Source organism: Gossypium hirsutum, chromosome A10 (assembly GCF_007990345.1).
Source record: "Gossypium hirsutum isolate 1008001.06 chromosome A10, Gossypium_hirsutum_v2.1, whole genome shotgun sequence".
In the NCBI taxonomy this organism is placed as follows: domain Eukaryota; kingdom Viridiplantae; phylum Streptophyta; class Magnoliopsida; order Malvales; family Malvaceae; genus Gossypium; species Gossypium hirsutum.
In genome coordinates, this window is record NC_053433.1 from 75851018 (window position 1) to 75866374 (window position 15357).

At 35.8% G+C, this 15357-nt stretch overlaps 1 long non-coding RNA gene across 1 annotated transcript; it reads right to left on the reverse strand.

Annotated features, from left to right (window-relative positions):
- Positions 1-877: 877 nt before the first annotated feature.
- LOC107902938 (uncharacterized) lies at positions 878-1978 on the reverse strand. The gene is made up of 2 exons (XR_001685642.2): positions 1474-1978; positions 878-1162 (listed from the first exon to the last, which is right to left on the reverse strand). It is a non-coding gene; the product is annotated as an uncharacterized lncRNA (long non-coding RNA).
- Positions 1979-15357: the final 13379 nt, after the last annotated feature.

A 15357-nucleotide genomic window follows, 5' to 3' on the forward strand; every position in this document is an offset into this window, starting at 1 on the left:
ATAAGTCATACAAATTGTTCCATGCAAATGTCTCTTTTCTTGGTATAGCTTAAACAAGTAAAACTGGTAGTAAAAAAACCACTCTCTCTTAGGGTTCACTTTAACCGCAGTGCCCTTCATATTGTTTCTTTGACAACCCACAGTCCCTTTCTCAGTTATGGTTTCCAAAAAAATGTCATTTATTCTTTATGGTGTTGCCTTCATTTTCTAAAGTTTGATAAAAACCTTTTTTAATCATTACCGATGGTGTTGTCGATGATCGAGGGTTGTAAATCGAAAAATGAAACCTCATTTTCTTTTTCTCGCCATATTACAGTTTTATGGACGGTCAAGGAGGCGCTAGAATGACAAAACTGGAAAGGAAGTATTTTTTTAAATCTTCTTTTTGGACTTGTATTATGGCTAGAAGAAAGCTTTGATGATGTCGAGGATCAGAGATTGGGGCTGAAAATACAACGGATTTGGTTATTCAATGACACCTTTATTTGTTATCTTATAATGTTTAAATCATTTATGAATGCTGTATAAAAAATATTGTTTTAGATCTAAAAATTGTAGTCGATAATATTAACAAAAGAAATTTGATTTTTCCTTGATAAACCTAAAACAAGTAGCAACACCAAGGGAAATTTCGTGTTATTTGCCCAATACCATATCTCAAAATATAAAGAAGACAAAAAGGAAAGACGTGAGGGATAGAGAGAAAAAGAATGAAAAAGAAAATTATTATTATTTTTTTATTTTTATACACATTTAATAATTTTATCTTTTTTTAATTTCATAATTTTTTATATGTAGAATGTCCATTTTGCCCGGGCCCTTAGAATTATTTACAGCAAATAAATAAACTCAAGAAGAAAATTAAAAACCAAAATAAAAAAAAACCAATAAATAAAGTCCAATTTGTAACAGTCCAGTAAGTCCATTAAATACAAAGCCGATTGGCTTAATATTTTTACAGACCCGAATACAAAGGCCCAAATGCAAAACAATATATATAACCCCAACCTAATGGCCCAATGGCCCAATCCTAAAACGAGACCAAATGGCCTAAATTTTGGTTTCAGAAACTGAAACCCTAGGACCAGCGCCGTAGCTTCGTCAACAAGGGTCCCCAGCTCATCATTGCCACGTCCGCAGTCCTCTCCGTATGGTGGTTTACCTGCAAAAAGAAATAGAATAACAGCAAAGATGGGAGCAAAAATGTACAGCAAATGACAGAGATTAACAAATAGCAGTGAATAAAAGAAAATATAAAAATTATTTTGTAATTTCATTTTTTCGGCTATATAAAGCCGATTGTAAATAGTGTACAGGGATCTTTTTCACATATTTTACGTATACATACAAATACAAAAAAGAAAATATACTCAGAAAGAAAAGGTGATTCTCGATTGATTTTAGTTTTCAAGCTTTTTTTATTATTTTTATTTATTTTAATGTATGAAAAGAAGAAAAGAAAGGAATACTTACCTCTATGTTTAGCCTTCGTCGATTGGGCTTTTCGTTGGAAACAAGGACCTTTGGAGCGTTATCGGCCACCGGATATGGTGGTGGTTCGGCGACGGCGTGATTTTTGGGTCAAAACCCTAGCAGAAAAATGGGGGCATTCTTTTTTTTTTAAAAAAAAGGGTCAAGAAACCAAATGCAGTTTCGTAAAAATTTTTAGATTTATGTAACTTATGAAACGACACCGTTTTTGTGCCATAGTTCTGGAGGCCAAATGGCGCCGTTTAGGCGCCAAACCTATTCGATCCGACCCACTGCCCCCAGGATTGGCGTGTTTCTACGGTGAAGGGATATTGCGCGATTAGTCCCTCCTTTTCGCGTTGTCATTTGATTGAGTCCTTTTTCTATTTCTTTTGTATTTTCTTATTTTTTTTCCCTGGAATTTGCGCGCTATTTCAACTTAGTCCGCGCCTAAACGCTACATTTTGGAATTTGGGACATTTGCGTTTTTAATCCCTATTGGTTTGCGCATTGTATTTTAGTCCTTGATGTTGTTTAATAGTTTTATTTGTTTGTGAGTTATCCTTTTGATTTTGTTTTACTTCAATTGAGTCCTTTTCCTTCTAATTTTAGTTTTTTTTTTTGTAAAATTGGTCTTATATTATTTATTTTAAATTATTTTACAAAGGGGTCATTATTCTTTCTTTTATATTATTAATTATTTTTAAATTATTTTAGGGTGTTCATGATTTTCTTCAAAAAAAATTGTTTTAATAAATATTCTATGGAATTATTTTTGATTTTATACTATATCAACTGTTATTTTTATATATTCTTTTGTATATTATTTCATTTGGTTGTATTTATATAATTTATTATGTTAGAATTAATTATTTTATTTATATTCTTTGTTTTAGATTATTCTGATGGTTATTTCAAATACTTTTATGCATTATTATTTAATATACATATATACATAATTCATATTACATTATTTTTATTCTATGAATATAATTTTTTTTTACATTAATATACGTTATTTAAATTGTTTTGTATATTATAATTTTAAATTTCCTTTCATATAATACTAATTTTAAGATTCGTTTATAAATTATTATTTTATATATTATTTATCTTTATTTCAAATTTTTTATTATGATTTATTTCAAACTTTCATGTATATTACTTATTTTAAAATATTTATACATATAATTTATTGTTTGTATATCGATAATTTCAAATTTCATTTCTTTCGTATTATTCATTTTAACTTTTTTTTATTATCATTTTAAAACTCGTTACATTTTAATTTGTGTTAATTTGCTTTATATTTCTTTTAAAATTGTCTTTTAATTTGTCAGCCTTCGAATATTAATGTTAGTGTTTGCATAGTGTACGATGAGAGTCTATTGCCATTGTATGTACCCAAATTGGTTCCATTGTATTCTCATATCATTGTTATTCATTTGTATAGTATTATTGCCATGTATTATTGTTCCATGCTCGTTACTATGCTCTTGTTTCTTGTTATTGCATCGTGATTGAAACTCCAACTTTTGTCTGACATCAATCGTCTTATTTACTCCAAACAAACCTAGTAAATAATCGCTTTTATTTGAAATTTTCTCAAAACGAGGCAATATTTCGTGTTTGGAAATTCGAGGAATCGTGCCCTAACGTGCTGGGTTTCAATTTTTCGTTGGACCAAATAGCTAAATATCCTTTTAAAATTTCAATGCATGAGTTTTGAAAATCATGAGATGATCTTTGTAACACCACGAATTTGGGCCTAGAAGTATTGGGCCTTTAGTATAGGTTTGTAAGGAGGTTGTATATAAGCATTTAATTGTACAAGGAAATGACACAATTAAATGTCTGCTTTAGTGGTTAATGGCCCTGAGAAGTGTTGGAGAAATCTTGGGTACAAACCTGGGCTTTAGCAAAAATTTTGGTAATAAGTGAATAAAACCCTGGGTGCTTGGATGAAGGTCTTTTAAATATTGTGGTAACTAAATGACACAAGAAAACTTGTGGCTTAGTGGTTGTGGCGTCATTAAGGTTGCAAGGGAGCTTGGGTTCAAGTCTTGGCTCTTGCAATTTATTTTGGTTTTTCTTTTAAAGGAACCTGGACTCTGGACTATAGACCTTATATTTAATTGAGGATAAAATATGACACAGAAAGAGCCTGTAGTGGAGTGGCAAGGTGGTGTGTTGTGTAACTGTGAGGTCTAAGGTTTAAGTCTTGGGATGCGCAATGGAGTATTTATTTTGCTGTTTGAGCTGTGTAGGAGGTGGAGTTGGACTGGAACTCTATGGTTGAGGTGGTCATAAGAAAATAAGGAATTTTCCTAATGGTTGAAAATAATCCCACATCGGAAAGCTAACATGGGAATTGGTGAGAAGCTGGCTTTAAATAGAGCGAACCAGATGAGTTGGTGAAAAATAAAAAAGGTGATTAAGACCCAATGCAGGATGTGCCAAGGTTGGTGATCGTGGACTTCAGCGCATTCTCATAAATAGGTGTGTATTCACGCCCTTCTTTGTTAGAAACCGGCAAAAGCTTGAAGTCGCCACGAGCATTCTCGTGTGCTGGGCCTCGATGGGCTCATGGCCCCCCTTGTGTAAATCTAACTGTTAGGTGGGAAGTAGTTGGGCTTGATGGGCCATGTGAACGAGATTGGGCCTAAAAGGGCCAAATGAATAAGTGTGGATCTGTTAGTGTTTAGTAAAGGGGTTATGGACCTAGTTTTTGGTAACTACTCAAGCAGGAATAAAACTTAAATAATTAATTAATCGCGATCGTGGACGAGTGATAAGGTTAAGGTGTGGCAATGGGTATATGCATGTCTAGGATTTGATCTAGGGAGAGCTTGGTACTTAAGCGGTCTTAATGACTCACCTCCTCTTCTCTGGAATCCTACCTGGTGCATAGTATCTATTCACTTTAGCCAACGAGGACTTGTTAATGGGCCAAGGTAAGTAATAAACCCATAATAAAGAGAAATTACCGAAATACCCCTAATTTGTAAAATTATCGAAATACCCTCAATTGTGAAATTACTGAAATACCCTCAATTTGTAAAATTACCAAAATACCCCCGATTTGTGAAATTACCAAAACACCTTCGATTTGTAAAATTACCGAAACACCCTCAATTTGTAAAATTACCAAAACACCCTCAATTTGTAAAATTACCGAAACATCTTCGATTTGTAAAATTACCGAAATACCCTCGATTTGTAAAATTACCGAAACACTCCTACTTTGTAAAATTATCGAAATACCCTTGTAATATAAAATTACCGAAATACCCTTGTAGTGTAAAATGACCGACATACCTCTGTAGGGTAAAATGACTATTTTTCCCTTGAGGGTAAATGACCAACTTAAACTTCGAATTTGACTGATTTGATTATGAATGTATGATTGGGTTTTAATTGACTTGACTGTGGTTGTATGACTGATATGCTCTAAATATATGTTTAAAAGACTGTTACTGAGTATGGCCATTCTGCATACACGCATGATGGTTGAGCATGACATATTGCATGGGTTAGGAATTATGGAACAGAGGAAGTGTATGAGGATCGCATGGTTGCTTGACGACCGTGAATCCACCGATGGCTATTAAGCCTAATATTTGATTAGAAGCTAGCTGCAATGAAGGTAGTACCGCAACTGGGCTACCATTGATGTGTCTCGGATGGGTGGGTCGATATTTATATCCCCACATGATGTGTACCGAGGGACGGAGTTGGTGTGTAGCGGTTGGATTATTGGGGTAGGTTACACAGCATTGCATGTATGATATTATTATGATATTATTGCGATGTGGGCTTCGGCCTAACTGAGGCTAAGATGGGCTAGGCCCAATTGATTCTGTTATGGGCTGTGACCCAAATGATATTATAACGGGCTTTGGCCCACGTATGCTCTGAATTAGACTGTACTGTTACTGTAATGAGCTCTGGCCCAGACTGATTCTGAATTCTGTCTGTTTATTAACTGTTACTCTTGTAAGGGATTACACACTGAGTTTTCGTAGACTCACCATGTTTATTAACTGTGCAGGTAATCTCCAATGTTAGGTGGATCGGTGTTGCAGAGGGACTCGGAGACGACCACACAACTGTACATGTTTTTCTAGTTCGTTTATTTAATTAAGTACTCTAGTTTTTTATTTAGGTTGTATTAAGGCCTCTTTATTTTCTTAACATTTTATTTGGGAAATTTATTTAGTATGCTTAATATCTATTAGAAGTAGGGCACGATTTTCCAAAACAACAACTAGTTTTCAAAATATCACGTTTTCGCAACTGTTTAAAAGTAAGCTTCTGCAGCAAATAAAGTTTTAAGGGAATTAACATTTCACAAGTTTTAAAATGGCCAGAGGTATTGAGTAGTAAGAAGGGTTTTCAATGAGAACATGGTTTTCGAAAAACACTTCAATGTGACAAGCCAGATTCGGGCCTAACTTCTAGGCCGGGTTTGGGGTGTTACAATCTTGGTATCGAGGGTCTGAAATGTTGTATCCTAACATGCTGGATATGATATTTTATTCCATCGAAACAAGAGAATCTCAATATCCAGTTCAAGTTATCCAAACATTTTTTAAAAAAAAGAATTATATTTTAAAATCTTTTCAAATTTTCAATATTAGGACATTAATTAATCAATAAGATACCAATTTTGGGCACTGCGAAGGTGTTAATCCTTCTTCGCACGTAACCGACTTTTGAATTTATTTTCTTGAATTTAATAGGCCAAAATTAATATTTTAATAAAATAAAATGTTTTATAGGTGATCCGATCACACCAAAACCAAAAAAGATTGGTGGCGACTCCATATTTTGTTTTTAAAGTCCATCTCTATTTTTCAAATAAAATTAAAAATGGTTTCGACAGCTTGGCGACTCCACTGGGGAATAATAAGAGAGTCAAGCCGTAAAGTTGATTATTTTCTGTCCTTTTATCGAAAATTGAAAATTTGATTTGGAAAATCATGTTTCTTTTGTTCTATTTGTTTGTGATCCTTTTGGTTGCTATGGTTTGAGTCTCGTAGAATACCCTTGTATTACATTGCATGACCATTGTGGTTATACCTTTTAAATGGGAGTGAGAAGCTATGCCTTCGTGAGGTTTTCACCTCCACATGGGCTAGTGGACTGCTTCCAGGACATATCCGTACCTATGTCTTCATGAGATTTTCATCTCCGTATGGCCATAGGGAAATGTATTCCCCTGAACTGAACTCGATCCATATGAGCCTATAATGGGTGAGGATTGAGGAATCTACTAGTTCAGGTACCCTCTCTTTAGAGCTGAACTGTATATAGTAAACCCTAAGAGCCCACCCTAGGTAGAGCTATGCTGAACCTTAGCGGTTACCCGGATAGGTGTTTGATTATTTTTCTTTGTTTGCTTTGAATTTTATCATTTGTACATGATACTGACCTATTGTGTTTTGTTTTTGCTGTAATTGTATGACATTGCATATTTAAGGAGGTTTTGATTTGTGTTCGGTTGCTAAGTTAAAAGGCTTGTCATGGAGAACGAATTTCTTAATAAAGTGAAGGATAATGCGGCTGTCCGTATATGGTCAGAGAAATTACAATTAGAGAAAGGGGATAGTCTAGTTGAGGGATGTACATCGAAGTTGTGGGACTTCACCTGTATCAGTGTCACACATTGGGATGATGAGACTAAGCAACTGTTCTACCATAATTATGGCGATATACCTTACTTACTCGACATCAAGGTGGAAAAGCATTTATTTCGAGCTATGGCTCAGTTTTAGAACCCTGCTTATAGTTGTTTCACTTTTGGGAAGGTGGACTTGGTGCCTACTGTGGAAGAATATACTACCTCGCTTCGCTGTCCAAAGATCAAAGTCTGTAAAGCTTACTCTAAGGCTGCTAATGTCTCAACTTTTGTGAAGAAGTTAATGAATATTACTGGGATGAGTGAACAATGGGTTGCAGCCCAAATTCAGCAAAAAGGGGATAGTAAATGCATTCCTTAGGTAAGTTTGAGGGACTTGATTCTAGCACATCCGGATGTAAAGAAGAAAGTTGACGTCTTTGCCTTGAGTATTTATGGTGATATTTCCTAAAGCTTTAAAACATATAGATGAAGCAATCGCTGATTTATTTGATCGACTTGATAAAAGGGTCACACCTGTACTTGTAATTCTAGCTGAGGCATTCAGATCTTTGAACATGTGTCAGAGGGCAGGCGAAGGTAGATTTATCGGATGCGCGCAGTTATTATTTGTATGGTTTCACGGTCATTTTTAGAAGGTGGACAAAGTCTCTTACCGAGTCTTCTCTGTGAATTATTCCCCATTAAAGGAGGAAGCAACTACGCAAATGAGGGACGACATATTAGAGGAAAGGTGGGTGGCAATTCTTCAAAATCTCAAAGAGGAGGATGTTGAATGGAGAGCCTTTTGGATGGTCCCTGACGAGATCCTTTATCGGTGTGGGAGTTTTGATTGGGTACCTTTGCTTGGAATTTGGGGAGCCGTTGGATATGCCCTTTTGCTCGTATTAAGGCAGTACAAATCAAGACAGTTTATACCGATGACGCACGAGCTAGCTCAATGTGAGTTCTTGTATAAGGGGGACAATTATAAGAAAAAGGTTCGAGACATTTTTTATGCTTGAAAATAGACTCGTTAGATGAAGAGATTGACTGTTGGCTCAATGATGACTCTTGAATACAACGGATGGTTTAGTAAAAGGATTAATGATAATATCCCTGGGCTGAGTTTAGAAGGTGCTCGATCAATGGAGGAATACTTGCAAGTGGTCCCATCAGAGCTAGAGATTATAAGGTAAGACTTTGAAAGGAAGAATTCAGAGCTTAGTAAGAAGATAGAACAATTAGAAGACAAAAAGATGCATTTAAGACTAGATGTCGATGTTCAGAAATTGGAGATTGAGAAATTAAGAAAAGGAAAGAATAAGGTCGATGAGGATCTGGATAGTTGAAAGACAGATTATAAGAAGCTACATCTATCGATGAGAATTGCCAGGTTGGGGAAAACTTTAGAGCAGTGGCGTCAAGAGATTCGAGAGGAAAAGATCAAAGCTAACCGGTGATAAAAGAAATTTCAAGAGGCTCAAATACGAAATAAGGCCCTAGAGAGGAGGTTGTTGGAAGCCCAAGATGAGAAGATCGGGTTGAAGGTTATAATAGTCGAACTAGAAAAACCACTTCATCAACATCGTAGCCGCAACTCTGTAATAGAGCTAAAGGCGAGCTTAGATAGAATTGAAGAACTGAAAAGTAAGGTTCAAGAACTCAAAATTGCGCTACAAAACAGTGAGCTCCGGATTGAGTTTCTTGAAGCAAGTAATGAGTGGTGTAATGAGCAACACCATCGATCTCAGAGTCAAATTAGAGACAGAGGGTACATTATGGGTGAAGTTGTTGCCCAGATTCGAGAGGTAGCCGACCATCTACAGACTTTAGCAGTTCAAGTAGATGTATTGAGTGTGAAATACGAGCTAGAATCAGACCAGGGCCGAGAATTGGCTTGGTTCCTTAGGAAAGTGAAATCTTTGAGCATTAGGGCTAGGCTGTATCTGTAATCCATTTCTAGGTAAAGAACTTTGTTTTCTAGTAAAGTTTTCTAAATGAGATTGAATTAGAATCGACGTCTTTTGCATTCATTTCATGCATCTGCATTACATTACATCATATGCATTAAAGTCCACCAAAAGATCCTAATTAATTAAAAATTATTTCAGTAATCTAGAAATTGAAAAAAATCAACCAAGTACGCATCCTTACGGTACGTGAAGAAAAACCAAAGCAATGGACAAGAGGTTAGAAAATTTGGAACAAATGCAGAAAGAGATGCAAGAACAGATGCAAGCACAAATGCAGGAGCAATTGGCTAAGATCCAGCAGGATATGTGATACGGAATGCGCGCGGACCAAGATCGAGTTGCCAAGTCACGAGAAACTCCTACGAAAGATCCTAGACGAACAGATCTGAAATCAAAAACAAAGATTAAGATTAAACCGAATCAGATTTGAATTTAAAATTCCCAAATTCAATTAAAAGAGCAGCAATAAGAAAAGAAATAGAATCGATGAATCAAACGAAATTGAGAAGAAAGAAAAGATGCGAATTTGCCAAGGAATTGATTCGGCCAAGAATGCCCAATTTCCAGCAAACAATTGATTCCCAAATTGAAAGAAATCCAATCGGCCAAACCCTAGGAATTGGGGATTTTTGGGTTCGAATGGGTGCTGCCAATAGGAGAACAACTTAAACGATGAGATCTTGAGTTTAATCAATGCTGGAAAACAAACAAGAACAGCAAAATATTAGATGAGAAATCGGCACAAGTATAAGCAAAGAAAAGTAAAGAAAGAAATCGAAAACAACAAGAATTAAAGAATAAGTCCTAAAGATCCTTGAAATCCCGAAAGATTTCACAAATCTCTTCAAACGGCTCTAATCTCCCCTCCAAAGAATATCGATGGCAAGAAGAAGGTTGAAGATGGCTCCCACAATCAAAAGATTGTTAAAACAACTTCTAAAGAAAACTCAAGAGAGAATTCTTGGAGAAAACCCCAAAGAAAATTCTGCACTCAACAAATCTGAAATTTGATAGAAAAAATAATAATGAGATGTTTTTACAAAGGGTGGCTGGCCAATGCTTATATAGGCCTCCAACAAATCCTAATCTCACAAGTAACTAATAAAAAAATTAAACCTAATTAATAAAATAACAAGGTAAATTCGGCCATGCACTTATATGGGCTGTTTTGGGCTGAATTTTACATGTAATGCTCCTAAAGATTAAAAAATTAAATTAAACAAGTAAGATGTTTACAAATTGGGCCCTTTGACATTTTGGCCTGATTTTCAACTAAGTATGAAGAAATTTCTTGATTGGGCTGGATTTTGGTTATTGGGCCTCGCCTTCAAGAATTTGGGCTTGTGATCCATCTCCTACCAAAATTGGGTCGTTGACGCTCGTAATGGAGATCCAACGCGCTTTGGCTGCAAGATTCGGTTTCTTGGACCAAGATTTCCAAGATTTGAAATCTTGATTTTCTTGATTCTTGAAATCGCTCCGAACAGCAAAATTGGGCCAAGATTCGATTTCTTGATTTTCTTGAAAACAAGAAAGTGAATCTTGATTTTCTTGATTTGAGCCCATCACCTTCTTAAGCTTGGGTTGGGCCTTTGTGACTCGTATCATTCCCCTTCCTAAAAAAGATTCATCCTCGAATCTAAAAATCAAATGAACTCGATTTTCCTCGATCGAACGGGACTAATGGCAATTGAGTCCACTGAAAAGAATAGCCATGAAATAGTAAATAGCAACACAAACAAGCTTGTAGTCCAATTATAAGCATAATAGAACAGGTATAACGCATGTGAATGGATAGATTCAGATTACCATGCATTAATCGACGGTCTATAGATTCACTCACACATGCATTATCAAAAACAAGAATCTTTTTATCAACCATAAAAATAGATTTATCATCAATAAATAAAATAGGACAGTCAAGCACGTTTCGATCTAAGTGTTTATCAACACGATCTTTGTCGCTATCCGAGGAGTACAAAAGTGTTTCAAAGGTTTCAAGCATCTTACCTTGATAAGCAAAAGAATAATGGTCGATTTTACCTTTTTCATTTAAAACAAACCTTCGCTCATCGGGGGCATAGTGTAGTCGAATCTCCGTTGTTGAGTTAACCTTTGTCAAATGGAACTCAAACTTCATGTACAACCACATAAACTGTTTAAGGCACGAATATAAATTGAAAACAAATTTGGAAAATTTCGTTACCTTATTCTCCAAAACAGATTTGGACAAATTCGAGGATTTTACACAAGGTAAATCAAGAGAATAACAAATCACGCTTCTTTTCATAATGACTTTATCAACCACAATCGAATAGTAACAATTAATCGGATCAAAATGAGGGGATCTTTTAAGAACTAAGTCACCAAAAGTTTTATTAATAATTTTCAAATCTGTACTGGACTCGGTTTCTAAAATTTCCTTACCTCGCTTACCTTCGGGATCATGTAGTGTGATTTCATCTTTGCCTAAGTTGATCGTATGAAAGCGTCTTTCATTTGAGAGGTATTGAAGTTGAAAGTTATCTTTCGATCTTTCGGGAACCTGAAAAGTAGCAACACAAGAAAAATTCATATCTTGGTTAGTGGAAACATTCCTCACTAGCCTTTCCTCGTCTTTTTCTTTTGTTTCTTTTTCTAACTCATTTTCTCTTCTTTCTTCAACTGCTTTTTCAATTTTCTTTTCTGTTTCACATTCCTTTTCACTCCCAATCTCTTTTTGCTCTTTTTCATTCTCTTTTTCTTTTTCCTCACTTGTTTTAACAGAATTTCTCAGTTTGATTTGGTCCTTATGGACTTGTTCCGGAGTGAGCGGCACTAAGGTAAGTTTCTTTCCTTGATGCTTGAAAGAATACCTATTGGTACGACCATCGTGAGTGACTTTTCGATCCAGTTGCCATGGTTCTCCTAGCAACAAATGGCAGGCTTGAATAGGCATTACGTCGCACACAACTTCGTCTTGATACTTACCGATAGAAAAGGCAATGCGCACTTGTTGAGTGACCCTAAATTGGCCTTCGTTGCTAAGCCCTTGTAGTTGATAAGGTTGTGGATGCTTGGTAGTGGTTAAGCAAAGCTTTTCCACCATCGTCGTGCTGGCTATGTTCGAGCAACTTTCACCATCAATAATAACTCTACAAAGCTTACCTTGTACATGGCAGCGAGTATGAAAGAGATGTTCTCGTTGCTGCTCGCTCTTTGGTTTTGCCAAAGATGATTGTCCACGATCATGAAAATCATCATCCATTCTAGGGACACGTTGAGGGCTGCACCTATGGGGCTGGTTATCCCTATCTTCCTTAATTGGATCTCGATATTGATGTTTTTGATTCAATTGCACCTCATTGATGGTAGCAGTCAAAGCTCGAAGAGTAGCAGCCTGTTCATCCAACTGTTGTTGGAATTTTTTAAATATGTCACTATTATTATCACCTGTAGACATTTTTTTTAAAACCTGCAAAACACTCAACACTCAAAAATAAAAGTTATCAAACCTCACCGTTAATCACTCAAAAAGAAAAAATCAAACACTCAATGAGGTCGAATTCAATCTTGTGAGTTCTTTATCAGAGTTTATATCAACCAATTAGAGAGTGTGAACCAAACTACCAAAGAATCCTAATTTGCACTAGGATGCCAAAAACTGACGAGACACCAATTGATTCGTGTTGCACCAAGGAAGAAGTTGTGCACACGTTTAAATCCTACTAACACAAGAAACAAGAAGGTGTTAGATAACGTAAAGGAAGAATAAAGGTAAACAAATGAAAACCTACAGCTAAGAATCAATAAAAATTGCTGAAAACAGAAAACCTGAAAAACTGCGGAGTAACTTGACAACTTCGTTCGAGGTGTTCCCGATCTCCAAAAATCACGAAATTAAATCTGGAGTGTCCTTATATATTGAATTTTTTATCTGGAAATTTTGGGCACCAAATTCAACCCGCTGAATCTTTTTTTTAATTTTTATTGAATTTCGTATTTTTTGATTTTTTGACTTTTTTGACTGATTTTTTTTGCGGGAATAATTTTTTTATATTCAATCACAGTGCCAAAAACATGTATGTAAAATTTCAGATCAATCGGACAACATTTACCCACTCAAATGAATTTTTTTTGAACAATTTTTCTGGGTAAAACTGCTGTTTATGCTTTAAAAAATAGAGATCAGTTTAGAAATCAACCAAGAACACCCAAAACGCCCAAAATCTGATACCATATGATACGGAATGCGCGCGGACCAAGATCGAGTTGCCAAGTCACGAGAAACTCCTACGAAAGATCCTAGACGAACAGATCTGAAATCAAAAACAAAGATTAAGATTAAACCGAATCAGATTTGAATTTAAAATTCCCAAATTCAATTAAAAGAGCAGCAAGAAGAAAAGAAATAGAATCGATGAATCAAATGAAATTGAGAAGAAAGAAAAGATGCGAATCTGCCAAGGAATTGATTCGGCCAAGAATGCCCAATTTCCAGCAAACAATTGATTCCCAAATTGAAAGAAAGCCAATCGGCCAAACCCTAGGAATTGGGGATTTTTGGGTTCGAATGGGTGCTGCCAATAGGAGAACAACTTAAACGATGAGATCTTGAGTTTAATCAATGCTGGAAAACAAACAAGAACAGCAAAATATTAGATGAGAAATCGGCACAAGTATAAGCAAAGAAAAGTAAAGAAAGAAATCGAAAACAGCAAGAATTAAAGGATAAGTCCTAAAGATCCTTGAAATCCCGAAAGATTTCACAAATCTCTTCAAACGGCTCTAATCTCCCCTCCAAAGAATATCGATGGCAAGAAGAAGGTTGAAGATGGCTCCCACAATCAAAAGATTGTTAAAACAACTTCTAAAGAAAACTCAAGAGAGAATTCTTGAAGAAAACCCCAAAGAAAATTCTGCACTCAACAAATCTGAAATTTGATAGAAAAAATAATAATAAGATGTTTTTACAAAGGGTGGCTGGCCAATGCTTATATAGGCCTCCAAAAAATCCTAATCTCACAAGTAACTAATAAAAAAATTAAACCTAATTAATAAAATAACAAGGTAAATTCGGCCATGCACTTATATGGGCTGTTTTGGGCCGAATTTTACATGTAATGCTCCTAAAGATTAAAAAATTAAATTAAACAAGTAAGATGTTTACAAATTGGGCCCTTTGACATTTTGGCCTGATTTTCAACTAAGTATGAAGAAATTTCTTGATTGGGCTGGATTTTGGTTATTGGGCCTCGCCTTCAAGAATTTGGGCTTGTGATCCATCTCCTACCGAAATTGGGTCGTTGATGCTCGTAATGGAGATCCAACGCGCTTTGGCTGTAAGATTCGGTTTCTTGGACCAAGATTTCCAAGATTTGAAATCTTGATTTTCTTGATTCTTGAAATCGCTCCGAACAGCAAAATTGGGCCAAGATTCGATTTCTTGATTTTCTTGAAAACAAGAAAGTGAATCTTGATTTTCTTGATTTGAGCCCATCACCTTCTTAAGCTTGGGTTGGGCCTTTGTGACTCGTATCAATATGATGGACCAAATATTAGAGTCCCAAAGGAATATGATGAATCAAATATCCCAATTGCTGGCTAGGGGGCAGGAAAAAGGGAAAAATCCTACGATCAATGATGAAGAGAATAATGAGCAGCCTCCTTATCCTCCGGGTTTTACCCCAACTCATGCTCAAGTACCACTAGAAGTACACCCATAAAGACTATCTGTTATGATCAGGCCTCAACAGTTTCAGGTTGGGGCTTTGATAGCAATGAATTATCAAGATGGCTTAGGCTCTAACCTAGGAGATAACCTAAATAATCTAGTTGTTCCTGATTTGGATGAAGTTGTGGAAGGAGAAAGGGCAAGGATAGAATCACAAAAGTAGTTAGAGGACCAATGTAAATGGCTGGAGGAAAAGTTCAGGGCAATGAAAAGTGCTGATAGTCATAATGGAATTGACGCTAAAGATTTGAGTTTGGTCCCAGATTAATACTTCCTTACAAGTTCAAAACACCAGAATTCGAGAAGTATAATGGGACTAGTTGCTCTGAAGCTTATATTACCATGTTCTGCAGAAGAATAACTGGGTATGTTAACAGCGATCAACTACTGATCCATTGCTTCCAAGATAGTTTGGTAGGGGCAGCATCCAAATGGTACAATTAATTGAGTCGTACTAGGATTAGTTCATGGAGAGATTTAACACAAGTATTCATAAAGCAGTACAGTCATGTGACGGATATGACTCCTGACAGGATTACTCTACAGAATATGGAGAAGAGACCAAATGAGAGTTTTAG